Here is an 11,288-nt window from a genome sequence, read left to right as displayed (position 1 = left end):
AGTATTTAGCCGTTTATCAAAGCGTTTCAACTAACTAGTTGTGGTCTTTGTTGACAAGTCCTGATTTCGGGTCAAAAAATGACCTCCCACCAGATTTACTGAGTACTTATGTGGTTGCAACAGGCCTACATGCGTTGAAGAGTAGTGTACTTATAATGTGCATTATTGTATGTTCTGTGCAGGGGCACCCAGATTTGAACTGGGGACCTCTTGATCTGCAGTCAAATGCTCACTCAATGCTCTACCACTGAGCTATACCCCTATATCTTCTACTTTCAACTATGTATTGATAGTCTGGGAAATGACCGTATGGATAAAAATGTTTATCAATAATACATAATCAGCTCAGCATACTGCCGTGACCGGATTCAACCGGGGTTGCTGCGACCACAACGCAGAGTACTAACCACTATACGATCACGGCCACTTGTGGTACTCAGGGCATCCTTTGTTGTCATAGCACAGTTGGAACTGTCAATATCAAATGTCGTCCCATTTCATCTGCATGGGTTTGCAAAATGACAGTCTTTCTTATATGTCTAGCACCGCTGATTCTGTCCTTTGGGGACGAAAGTGTTTTTGTAAAGAAAGATGAACAGTGAGCAGTAGAGGCCTATAAAAGCTGTGACTGCTTTAAATCAAAGGGCTTGGACCTAGTTTAGCACATGATGAAATGGGGTTGCTGCGACCACAACGCAGAGTACTAACCATTACAATCATCGCCACTTGTGGTACTCAGGGCATCCTTTGTTGTCATAGCACAGTTGGAACTTCATATAAAATGTCGTCCAATTTCATCTGCATGGGTTTCAAAATGACAGTCTTTCTTATATGTCTAGCCCGCTGATTCTGTCCTTGGGGACGAAGTTGTTTTGTAAGAAAGATGAACAGTAGCAGTAGAGGCATAAAAGCTGTGACTGCTTTAATCAAAGGCTTGGTACTAGTTAGAGATGATGAAATGGGTTGCTGCGACCACAACAAGAGTACTAACCACTATACATCACGGCACTTGTGGTCTCAGGGATCCTTTGTTGTCATAGCACAAGTTGGAACTTTCATATAAAAATGTCGTCCCAATTCATCTGCATGGGGTTTCCAAATGACAGTCTTTCTTATATGTCTAGCACCGTGATTGTCCTTGGGGACGAAAGTTGATTTTGTAAAGAAAGATGAACAGTTGCAGTAGAGGCCTAAAAGCTGTGATGCTTAAATCAAAGGGCTTGGACTTAGTTTAGCACATGATGAAAATGCCTCTTCCCCATCATTTGGTTCTTTCCAGATGTAATTTACTTTGATGAGCAGTTTGTAGGGGATGTGGTTTTGCAAATGATGAGCAAGTAATTTACTGGCTAAAGCTTATACGAGCTAGCTATGAGTTGAACCTAGAATCTTCTGATTCGTAGTCAGACGCGTTATCCATTGCGCCACTAGCCCAACGTTCTGCAGTATTAGCTCGGTTCTCAAAGCGTTTCAACTAACTAGTTTTGGTCTTTGTTGACAAGTCTGATTTCGACGGTCAAAAAATGACCTCACCAGATTTACTGAGTACTTGATGGTGGTTGAACAGGCCTGCATGAAACACAGCCTTACATACTTGAAAGTAGTGTACTTATAATGTGATTATGTATGTTCTGTGCAGGTGGCACCCAGATTTGAACTGGGGACTCTTGATCTGCAGTCAAATGCTCTACCACTGAGCATACCCCTATATCTTCGACTTTCAACTGCGTATTGATAGTCTGGGAAATGACCGTATGGAAAAAATGTTATCAATAAGTACATAATCAGCTCAGCACTACTGCCGTGACCCGGATTCGAACCGGGGTTGCTGCGACCACAACGCAGAGTACTAACCACTATACGATCACGGCCACTTGTGGTACTCAGGGCATCCTTTGTTGTCATAGCACAGTGGAACTGTCAATATCAAATGTCGTCCAATTTCATCTGCATGGGTTTGCAAAATGACAGTCTTTCTTATATGTCTAGCACCGCTGATTCTGTCCTTTGGGGACGAAAGTTGTTTGTAAAGAAAGATGAACAGTGAGCAGTAGAGGCCTATAAAGCTGTGACTGCTTTAAATCAAAGGGCTTGGACTTAGTTTAGCACATGATGAAATGCTCTTCCCCATCATTTGGTTCTTTCCAGATGTACATTTACTTTGATGAGCAGTTTGTAGGGGATGTGGTTTTGCAAATGATGAGCAAGTAATTTACTGGCTAAAGCTTATACGAGCTAGCTAGAGTCGAACCTAGAATCTTCTGATTCGTAGTCAGACGCGTTTATCCATTGCGCCACTAGCCCGACGTTCTGCAGTATTAGCTCGGTTCTCAAAGCGTTTCAACTAACTAGTTGTGGTCTTGTTTGACAAGTCCTGATTTCGACGGTCAAAAAATGACTCCCACAGATTTACTGAGTACTTTGATGGTGGTTGCAACAGGCCTGATGAAACATAGCTTACATACTTGAAGAGTAGTGTACTTATAATGGGCATATGTATGTTCTGTGCAGGGGGCACCCAGATTTGAACTGGGGACCTCTTGATCTGCAGTCCAATGCTCTACCACTGAGCTATACCCCCTATATCTTCGACTTTCAACTGCGTATGATAGTCTGGGAAATGACCGTATGGATAAAAATGTTTATCAATAAGTACATAAATCACTCAGCACTACTGCCGTGACCCGGATTCGAACCGGGGTTGCTGCGACCACAACGCAGAGTACTAACCACTATACGATCACGGCCACTTGTGGTACTCAGGGCATCCTTTGTTGTCATAGCACAGTTGGAACTGTCAATATCAAATGTGTCCAATTTCATCTGCATGGGTTTGCAAAATGACAGTCTTTCTTATATGTCTAGCACCGCTGATTCTGTCCTTTGGGGACGAAAGTTTTTTTGTAAAGAAGATGAACAGTGAGCAGTAGAGGCCTATAAAAGCTGTGACTGCTTTAAATCAAAGGGCTTGGACTTAGTTTAGCACATGATGAAATGCCTCTTCCCCATCATTTGGTTCTTTCCAGATGTAAATTTACTTGATGAGCAGTTTGTAGGGAGTGGTTTTGCAAATGATGAGCACAGTAATTTACTGGCTAAAGCTTATACGAGCTAGCTAGGAGTCGAACCTAGAATCTTCTGATTCGTAGTCAGACGCGTTATCCATTGCGCCACTAGCCCGACGTTCTGCAGTATTAGCTCGGTTCTCAAAGCGTTTCAACTAACTAGTTGTGGTCTTTGTTGACAAGTCCTGATTTCGACGGTCAAAAATGACCTCCCACCAGATTTACTGAGTACTTTGATGGTGGTTGCAACAGGCCTGCATGCAACACTAGCCTTACATACGTTGAAGAGTAGTGTACTTATAATGTGCATTATGTATGTTCTGTGCAGGGGGCACCCAGATTGAACTGGGGACCTCTTGATCTGCAGTCAAATGCTTACCACTGAGCTATACCCCTAATCTTCAACTTTAACTGCGTATTGATAGTCTGGGAAATGACCGTATGGATAAAAATTTTATCAATAAGTACATAAATCAGCTCAGCACTACTGCCGTGACCCGGATTCGAACCGGGGTTGCTGCGACCACAACGCAGAGTACTAACCACTATACGATCACGGCCACTTGTGGGGACTCAGGGCATCCTTGTGTCATAGCACAGTTGGAACTGTCCATATAAAATGTCGTCCAATTTCATCTGCATGGGTTGCAAAATGACAGTCTTTCTTATATGTCTAGCACTGTGATTCTGTCCTTTGGGGACGAAAGTTGTTTTGTAAAGAAAGATGAACAGTGAGCAGTAGAGGCCTATAAAAGCTGTGACTGCTTTAAATCAAAGGGCTTGGACTTAGTTTAGCAACGATGAAATGCCTCTTCCCCATCATTTGGTTCTTTCCAGATGTACATTTACTTTGATGAGCATAGTTTGTAGGGGATGTGGTTTTGCAAATGATGAGCAAGTAATTTACTGGCTAAAGCTTATACGAGCTAGTCGGAGTCAACCTAGAATCTTCTGATTCGTAGTCAGACGCGTTATCATTGCGCCACTAGCCCGACGTTCTGCAGTATTAGCTCGGTTCTCAAAGCGTTTCAACTAACTAGTTGTGGTCTTTGTTGACAAGTCCTGAGTACTTTGATGGTGGTTGCAACAGGCCTGCATGCAAACACTAGCCTTACATACGTTGAGAGTAGTGTATTTATAATGTGCATTATGTATGTTCTGTGCAGGGGGCACCCAGATTTGAACTGGGGACCTCTTGATCTGCAGTCAAATGCTCTACCACTGAGCTATACCCCCTATATCTTCGACTTTCAACTGCGTATTGATAGTCTGGGAAATGACCGTATGGATAAAATGTTTATCAATAAGTACATAAATCAGCTCAGCACTACTGCCGTGACCCGGATTCGAACCGGGGTTGCTGCGACAACAACGCAGAGTACAACCACTATACGATCACGGCATTGTGGTACTCAGGGCATCCTTTGTTGTCATAGCACAGTTGGAACTGTCAATATCAAATGTCGTCCAATTTCATCTGCATGGGTTTGCAAAATGACAGTTTCTATATGTCTAGCACCGCTGATTCTGTCCTTTGGGGACGAAAGTTGTTTTGTAAAGAAAGATGAACAGTGAGCAGTAGAGGCCTATAAAAGCTGTGATGCTACTTTAAATCAAAGGGCTTGGACTTAGTTTAGCAATGATGAAATGCCTCTTTCCCATCATTTGGTCTTTCCAGATGACATTTACTTTGATGAGCAGTTTGTAGGGGATGTGGTTTTGCAAAATAAGTAATTTACTGGCTAAAATTATACGAGCTAGCTAGGAGTCGAACCTAGAATCTTCTGATTCGTAGTCAGACGCGTTATCCATTGCGCCACTAGCCCGACGTTCTGCAGTATTAGCTCGGTTCTCAAAGCGTTTCAACTAACTAGTTGTGGTCTTTGTTGACAAGTCTGATTTCGACGGTCAAAAAATGACCTCCCACCAGATTTTACTGAGTACTTTGATGGTGGTTGCAACAGGCCTGCATGCAAACACTAGCGCTTACATAGTTGAAGAGTAGTGTACTTATAATGTGCATTATGATGTTCTGTGCAGGGGGCACCCAGATTTGAACTGGGGACCTCTTGATCTGCAGTCAAATGCTCTACCACTGAGCTATACCCCCTATATCTTCGACTTTCAACTGCGTATTGATAGTCTGGGAAATGACCGTATGGATAAAAATGTTTATCAATAAGTACATAAATCAGCTCAGCACTACTGCGTGACCCGGATTCGAAACCGGGGTTGCTGCGACCACAAACGCAGAGTACTAACCACTATACGATCACGGCCCTTGTGGTACTCAGGGCATCCTTTGTTGTCATAGCACAGTTGGAACTGTCAATATCAAATGTCGTCCAATTTCATCTGCATGGGTTTGCAAAATGACAGTCTTTCTTATATGTCTAGCACCGCTGATTCTGTCCTTTGGGACGAAAGTTGTTTGTAAAGAAAGATGAACAGTGAGCAGTAGAGGCCTAAAAAGCTGTGACTGCTTTAAATCAAAGGGCTTGGAATAGTTTAGCACATGATGAAATGCCTCTTCCCATCATTTGGTTTCTCCAGATGTACATTTACTTTGATGAGCAGTTTGTAGGGGATGTGGTTTGCAAATGATGAGCAAGAATTTACTGGCTAAAGCTTATACGAGCTAGCTAGGAGTCGACATAGAATCTTCTGATTGTAGTCAGACGCTTATCCATTGCGCCACTAGCCCGACGTTCTGCAGATTAGCTCGGTTCTCAAAGCGTTTCAACTAACTAGTTGTGGTCTTTGTGTGACAAGTCCTGATTTCGACGGTCAAAAAAATGACCCTCCCACCAGATTACTGAGTACTTTGATGGTGGTTGCACAAGGCCTGCATGCAAAAACAATAGCCTTACATACGTTGAAGAGTAGTGTACTTATAAGTGCATTATGTAGTTCTGTGCAGGGGGCACCCAGATTTGAACTGGGGACCTCTTGATCTGCAGCAAAAGTCAAATGCTCTACACTGAGCTTACCCCCTATATCTTCGACTTCAAATGCGTATTGATGTCTGGGAAATGACCGTATGGATAAAATGTTTACAAAAGTACATAAATCAGCTCAGCACTACTGCCGTGACCCGGATTCGAACCGGGGTTGCTGCGACCACACGCAGAGTACTAACCACTATACGATCACGGCCCCTTGTGGTACTCAGGGCATCCTTGTTGTCATAGCCACAGTTGGAACTGTCAATATCAAATGTCGTCCAATTCATCTGCATGGGTTTGCAAAATGACAGTCTTTTTATATGTCTAGCACCGTGATTCTGTCCTTTGGGGACGAAAGTTGTTTTGTAAAGAAGATGAACAGTGAGCAGTAGAGGCCTATAAAAAGCTTGTGACTGCTCTTTAAATCAAAGGGCTTGGACTAGTTTAGCACATGATGAAATGCCTCTTCCCCATCATTTGGTTCTTTCCAGATGTACATTACTTTGATAGAGCAGTTTGTAGGGGATGTGGTTTTGCAAATGATGAGCAAGAATTACTGGCTAAAGCTTATACAGAGTAGCTAGGGTCGAACCTAGAATTTCTGATTCGTAGTCAGACGCGTTACATTGCGCCACTAGCCCGACGTTCTGCAGTATTAGCTCGGTTCTCAAAGCGTTTCAACTAACTAGTTGTGGTCTTTGTTGACAAGTCCTGATTTCGACGGTCAAAAAATGACCCCTCCCACAGATTTACTGAGTACTTTGATGGTGGTTGCAACAGGCCTGCATGCAAACACTAGCCTTACAACGTTGAAGAGTAGTGTACTTATAATGTGCATTATGTATGTTTGTGCAGGGGGCACCCAGATTTGAACTGGGGACCTCTCTTGATTGCAGTCAAATGCTCTACCACTGAGCTATACCCCCTTATCTTCGACTTTCAACTGCGTATGATAGTCTGGGAAATGACCGTATGGATAAAAATGTTTATCAATAAGTACATAAATCAGCTCAGCACTACTGCCGTGACCCGGATTCGAAACCGGGGTTGCTGCGACCACAACGCAGAGTACTAACCACTAACGATCACGGCCCTTGTGGTACTCAGGGCATCCTTTGGTGTCATAGCACAGTTGGAACTGTCAATATCAAATGTCGTCCAATTTCATCTGCATGGGTTTGCAAAATGACAGTCTTTCTTATATGTCTAGCACCGCTGATTCTGTCCTTTGGGCGACGAAAGTTGTTTTGTAAAAAGAAAGATGAACAGTGAGCAGTAGAGGCCTATAAAAGCTGTGATGCTTTAAATCAAAGGGCTTGGACTTAGTTTAGACATGATGAAATGCCTCTTCCCCATCATTTGGTTCTTTCCGATGTACATTTACTTGATGAGCAGTTGTAGGGGATGTGGTTTGCAAATGATTACTGGTAAAAATTTACGAGCTAGCTAGGAGTCGAACCTAGAATCTTCTGATTCGTAGTCAGACGCGTTATCCATTGCGCCACTAGCCCGAGTTTCGCAGTATTAGCTCGGTTCTCAAAGCGTTTAAACTACTAGTTGTGGTCTTTGTTGACAAGTCCTGATTTCGACGGTCAAAAAATGACTCCCACAGATTATGAGTACTTTGATGGTGGTTGCAACAGGCCTGCAGCAAACACTAGCCTTACATACGTTGAAGAGTAGTGTACTTATAATGTGCATTATGTATGTTCTGTGCAGGGGCACCCGATTTGAACTGGGGACCTCTGATCTGCAGTCAAATGTCTACCACTGAGCTTATACCCCCTATATCTTCGACTTTCAACTGCGTATTGATGTCGGGAATGACCGTTAGGATAAAAATGTTTATAATAAGTACATAATCAGCCAGCACTACTGCCGTGACCCCGGATTCGAACCGGGGTTGCTGCGACCACAACGCAGAGTACTAACCACTATAAGATCACGGCCTCTGTGGTACTCGGGGAATCATTTGTGTCATAGCACAGTTGGAACTGTCAATATCAAATGTCGTCCAATTTCATCTGCATGGGTTTGCAAAATGACAGTCTTCTTATATGTCTAGCACCGCTGATTCTGTTCCTTTGGGGAAAGTTGTTTGTAAAGAAAGATGAACGTGAGCAGTAGAGGCCTATAAAAGCTGTGACTGCTTTAAATCAAGGGCTTGGACTTAGTTTGACTAATGATGAAATGCCTCTTCCCCATCATTTGGTTCTTTCCAGATGTACATTTCTTGATGAGCAGTTGTAGGGGATGTGGTTTTGCAATATGAAGTAATTTACTGGCTAAAGCTTATACGAGCTAGCTAGAGGTCGAACCTAGAATCTTCTGATTCGTAGTCAGACGCGTTATCCATTGCGCCACTAGCCCGACGTTTGCAGTAGTTAGCTCGGTTCTCAAAGCGTTTCAAACTAACTAGTTGTGGTCTTTGTTGACAAGTCCTGATTTCGACGGTCAAAAAATGACCTCCCACCAGATTTACTGAGACTTTGATGGTGGTTGCAACAGGCCTGCATGCAAACACTAGCCTTACATACGTTGAAGAGTAGTGACTTATAATGGCATTATGTATGTTCTGTGCGGGGGCACCCAGATTTGAACTGGGGACCTCTTGATCTGCAGTCAAATGCTCTACCACTGAGCTATACCCCCTATATCTTCGACTTTCAACTGCGTATTGATAGTTGGGAAATGACCGTATGGATAAAAATGTTTATCAATAAGTACAATAAATCAGATCAGCACTACTGCCGTGACCGGATTCGAACCGGGGTTGCTGCGACCACAACGCAGAGTACTAACCACTATACGAACACGGCCTCTTGTGGTACTCAGGGCATCCTTTGTTCTAATAGCACAGTTGGAACTGTCAATATCAAATGTCGTCCAATTTCATCTGCATGGGTTGCAAAATGACAGTCTTTCTATATGTCTAGCACCGCTGATTCTGTCCTTTGGGGACGAAAGTTGTTTTGTAAAGAAAGATGAACAGTGAGCAGTAGAGGCCTATAAAAGCTGTGACTGCTTTAAATCAAAGGGCTTGGACTTAGTTTAGCACATGATGAAATGCCTCTTCCCCATCATTTGGTTCTTTCCAGATGTACATTTACTTTGATGAGCAGTTTGTAGGGGATGTGGTTTTGCAAATGATTTACTGGCTAAAGCTTATACGAGCTAGCTAGGAGTCGAACCTAGAATCTTCTGATTCGTAGTCAGACGCGTTATCCATTGCGCCACTAGCCCGACGTTCTGCAGTAGTAGCTCGGTTCTCAAAGCGTTTCAACTAACTAGTTGTGGTCTTTGTTGACAAGTCCTGATTTCGACGGTCAAAAAATGACCTCCCACCAGATTTACTGAGTACTTTGATGGTGGTTGCAACAGGCCTGCATGCAAACACTAGCCTTACATACGTTGAAGAGTAGGGTACTTATAATGTGCATTATGTATGTTCTGTGCAGGGGGCACCCAGATTTGGAATGGGGACCTCTGATCTGCAGTCAAATGTCTACCACTGAGCATACCCCCTATATCTTCGACTTTCAACTGCGTATTGATAGTCTGGGAAATGACCGTATGGATAAAAATGTTTATCAATAAGTACATAAATCAGCTCAGCACTACTGCCGTGACCCGGATTCGAACCGGGGTTGCTGCGACCACAACGCAGAGTACTAACCACTATACGATCACGGCCCTTGTGGTATCAGGGCATCCTTTGTTGTCATAGCACAGTTGGAACTGTCAATATCAAATGTCGTCCAATTTCATCTGCATGGGTTTGCAAAATGACAGTCTTTCTTATATGTCTGCACCGCTGATTCTGTCCTTGGGGACGAAAGTTGTTTTGATAAAGAAAGATGAACAGTGAGCAGTAGAGGCCTATAAAAAGCTGTGACATGCTTTAAATCAAAGGGCTTGGACTTAGTTTAGCATGATGAAATGCTCTTCCCCATCATTTGTTTTCCAGATGTACATTTACTTGATGAGCAGTTGTAGGGGATGTGGTTTGCAAGATGAGCAAGTAATTACTGGCTAAAGCTTATACGAGCTAGCTAGGAGTAAACCTAGAAATCTTCTGATTCGTAGTCAGACGCGTTATCCATTGCGCCACAGCCCGACGTTCTGCAGTATTAGCTCGGTTCTCAAAGCGTTTTCAACTAACTAGTTGTGGTCTTTGTGAACAAGTCCTGATTTCGACGGTCCAAAAATGACATCCCACCAGATTTACTGAGTACTTTGATGGTGGTTGCAACAGGCCTGCATGCAAACATAGCCTACATACTTGAAGAGTAGTGTACTTAAATGTGCATTATGTATGTTCTGTGCAGGGGGCACCCAGATTTGAACTGGGGGACCTCTTGATCTGCAGTCAAATGCTCTACCACTGAGCATACCCCCATATCTTCGACTTTCAACTGCGTATTGATAGATGGGAAATGACCGTATGGATAAAAATGTTATCAATAAGTACATAATCAGCTCAGCACTACTGCGTGACCCGGATTCGAACCGGGGGTTGCTGCGACCACACACGCAGAGTACTAACCACTATACGATCACGGGGCCTTTGTGGTACTCAGGGCATCCTTTGTTGTCATAGCACAGTGGAACTGTCAATAATCAAATGTCGTCAATTCATCTGCATGGGTTTGCAAAATGACAGTCTTTCTTATATGTTAGCACCGCTGATTCTGTCCTTGGGGACAAGTTGTTTTGTAAAGAAAGATGAACAGTGAGCAGTAGAGCATATAAAAGCTTGTGACTGCTTTTAAATCAAAGGGCTTGGACTAGTTTAGCACATGATGAAATGCCTCTTCCCCATCATTTGGTTCTTTCAGATTGTACATTACTTTGATGAGCAGTTTGTAGGGGAGTGTGGTTTGCAAATGATTACATATACTGGCTAAGCTTATACGAGCTAGCTAGGAGTCGAACCTAGAATCTTCTGATCGTTAGTCAGACGCGTTATCATTGCCGCACTAGCCCGACGTGCTGCAGTATTAGTCGTTTCAAAGGTTAATAAACTAGTTGTGGTCTCTTTGTGCAAGTCCATGATTTACCGACGGTCAAAAATGAACCCTACCCACCAGATTTACTGAGTACTTGTGATGGTGGTTGCAAACAGGCCTGCATGCAAACTAAGCTTACATAGTAGAAGAGTATGTACTTATATGTGCATTATGTATGTGTCTGTGCAGGGGGCACCCAAGATTGAATGGGGACCTTTGATCTGCAGTCAAATGCTTACAACTGAACATACCACACTATATCTCGACTT

At 43.2% G+C, this 11,288-nt stretch overlaps 1 protein-coding gene and 16 non-coding genes across 17 annotated transcripts in view; all 17 read right to left on the bottom strand.

Annotated features, from left to right (window-relative positions):
* The window catches only part of cfap54 (cilia and flagella associated 54), a 66,919-nt gene that overhangs the window by 32,306 nt on the left and 23,325 nt on the right, over positions 1-11,288 (bottom strand). The window lies entirely within an intron of this gene.
* On the bottom strand, positions 1,362-1,434 carry trnar-acg (transfer RNA arginine (anticodon ACG)). Its single transcript has one exon. It is a non-coding gene; the product is annotated as a tRNA-Arg (tRNA).
* On the bottom strand, positions 1,800-1,871 carry trnah-gug (transfer RNA histidin (anticodon GUG)). Its single transcript has one exon. It is a non-coding gene; the product is annotated as a tRNA-His (tRNA).
* trnac-gca (transfer RNA cysteine (anticodon GCA)) lies at positions 2,510-2,581 on the bottom strand. Its single transcript has one exon. It is a non-coding gene; the product is annotated as a tRNA-Cys (tRNA).
* Positions 2,676-2,747, bottom strand: trnah-gug (transfer RNA histidin (anticodon GUG)). The gene has a single exon. It is a non-coding gene; the product is annotated as a tRNA-His (tRNA).
* On the bottom strand, positions 3,108-3,180 carry trnar-acg (transfer RNA arginine (anticodon ACG)). The gene has a single exon. It is a non-coding gene; the product is annotated as a tRNA-Arg (tRNA).
* On the bottom strand, positions 3,554-3,625 carry trnah-gug (transfer RNA histidin (anticodon GUG)). Its single transcript has one exon. It is a non-coding gene; the product is annotated as a tRNA-His (tRNA).
* On the bottom strand, positions 4,230-4,301 carry trnac-gca (transfer RNA cysteine (anticodon GCA)). Its single transcript has one exon. It is a non-coding gene; the product is annotated as a tRNA-Cys (tRNA).
* On the bottom strand, positions 4,397-4,467 carry trnan-guu (transfer RNA asparagine (anticodon GUU)). Its single transcript has one exon. It is a non-coding gene; the product is annotated as a tRNA-Asn (tRNA).
* Positions 4,819-4,891, bottom strand: trnar-acg (transfer RNA arginine (anticodon ACG)). Its single transcript has one exon. It is a non-coding gene; the product is annotated as a tRNA-Arg (tRNA).
* trnac-gca (transfer RNA cysteine (anticodon GCA)) lies at positions 5,104-5,175 on the bottom strand. The gene has a single exon. It is a non-coding gene; the product is annotated as a tRNA-Cys (tRNA).
* Positions 7,449-7,521, bottom strand: trnar-acg (transfer RNA arginine (anticodon ACG)). The gene has a single exon. It is a non-coding gene; the product is annotated as a tRNA-Arg (tRNA).
* trnar-acg (transfer RNA arginine (anticodon ACG)) lies at positions 8,308-8,380 on the bottom strand. The gene has a single exon. It is a non-coding gene; the product is annotated as a tRNA-Arg (tRNA).
* trnac-gca (transfer RNA cysteine (anticodon GCA)) lies at positions 8,591-8,662 on the bottom strand. The gene has a single exon. It is a non-coding gene; the product is annotated as a tRNA-Cys (tRNA).
* Positions 9,181-9,253, bottom strand: trnar-acg (transfer RNA arginine (anticodon ACG)). The gene has a single exon. It is a non-coding gene; the product is annotated as a tRNA-Arg (tRNA).
* trnah-gug (transfer RNA histidin (anticodon GUG)) lies at positions 9,632-9,703 on the bottom strand. The gene has a single exon. It is a non-coding gene; the product is annotated as a tRNA-His (tRNA).
* trnac-gca (transfer RNA cysteine (anticodon GCA)) lies at positions 10,337-10,408 on the bottom strand. Its single transcript has one exon. It is a non-coding gene; the product is annotated as a tRNA-Cys (tRNA).

The sequence above is a fragment of the Cottoperca gobio genome, chromosome 14, assembly GCF_900634415.1.
Source record: "Cottoperca gobio chromosome 14, fCotGob3.1, whole genome shotgun sequence".
Lineage (NCBI taxonomy): Eukaryota > Metazoa > Chordata > Actinopteri > Perciformes > Bovichtidae > Cottoperca > Cottoperca gobio.
Note: the sequence above shows the minus strand (reverse complement) of the source record. Positions and strands in the feature narration are given on the sequence as shown.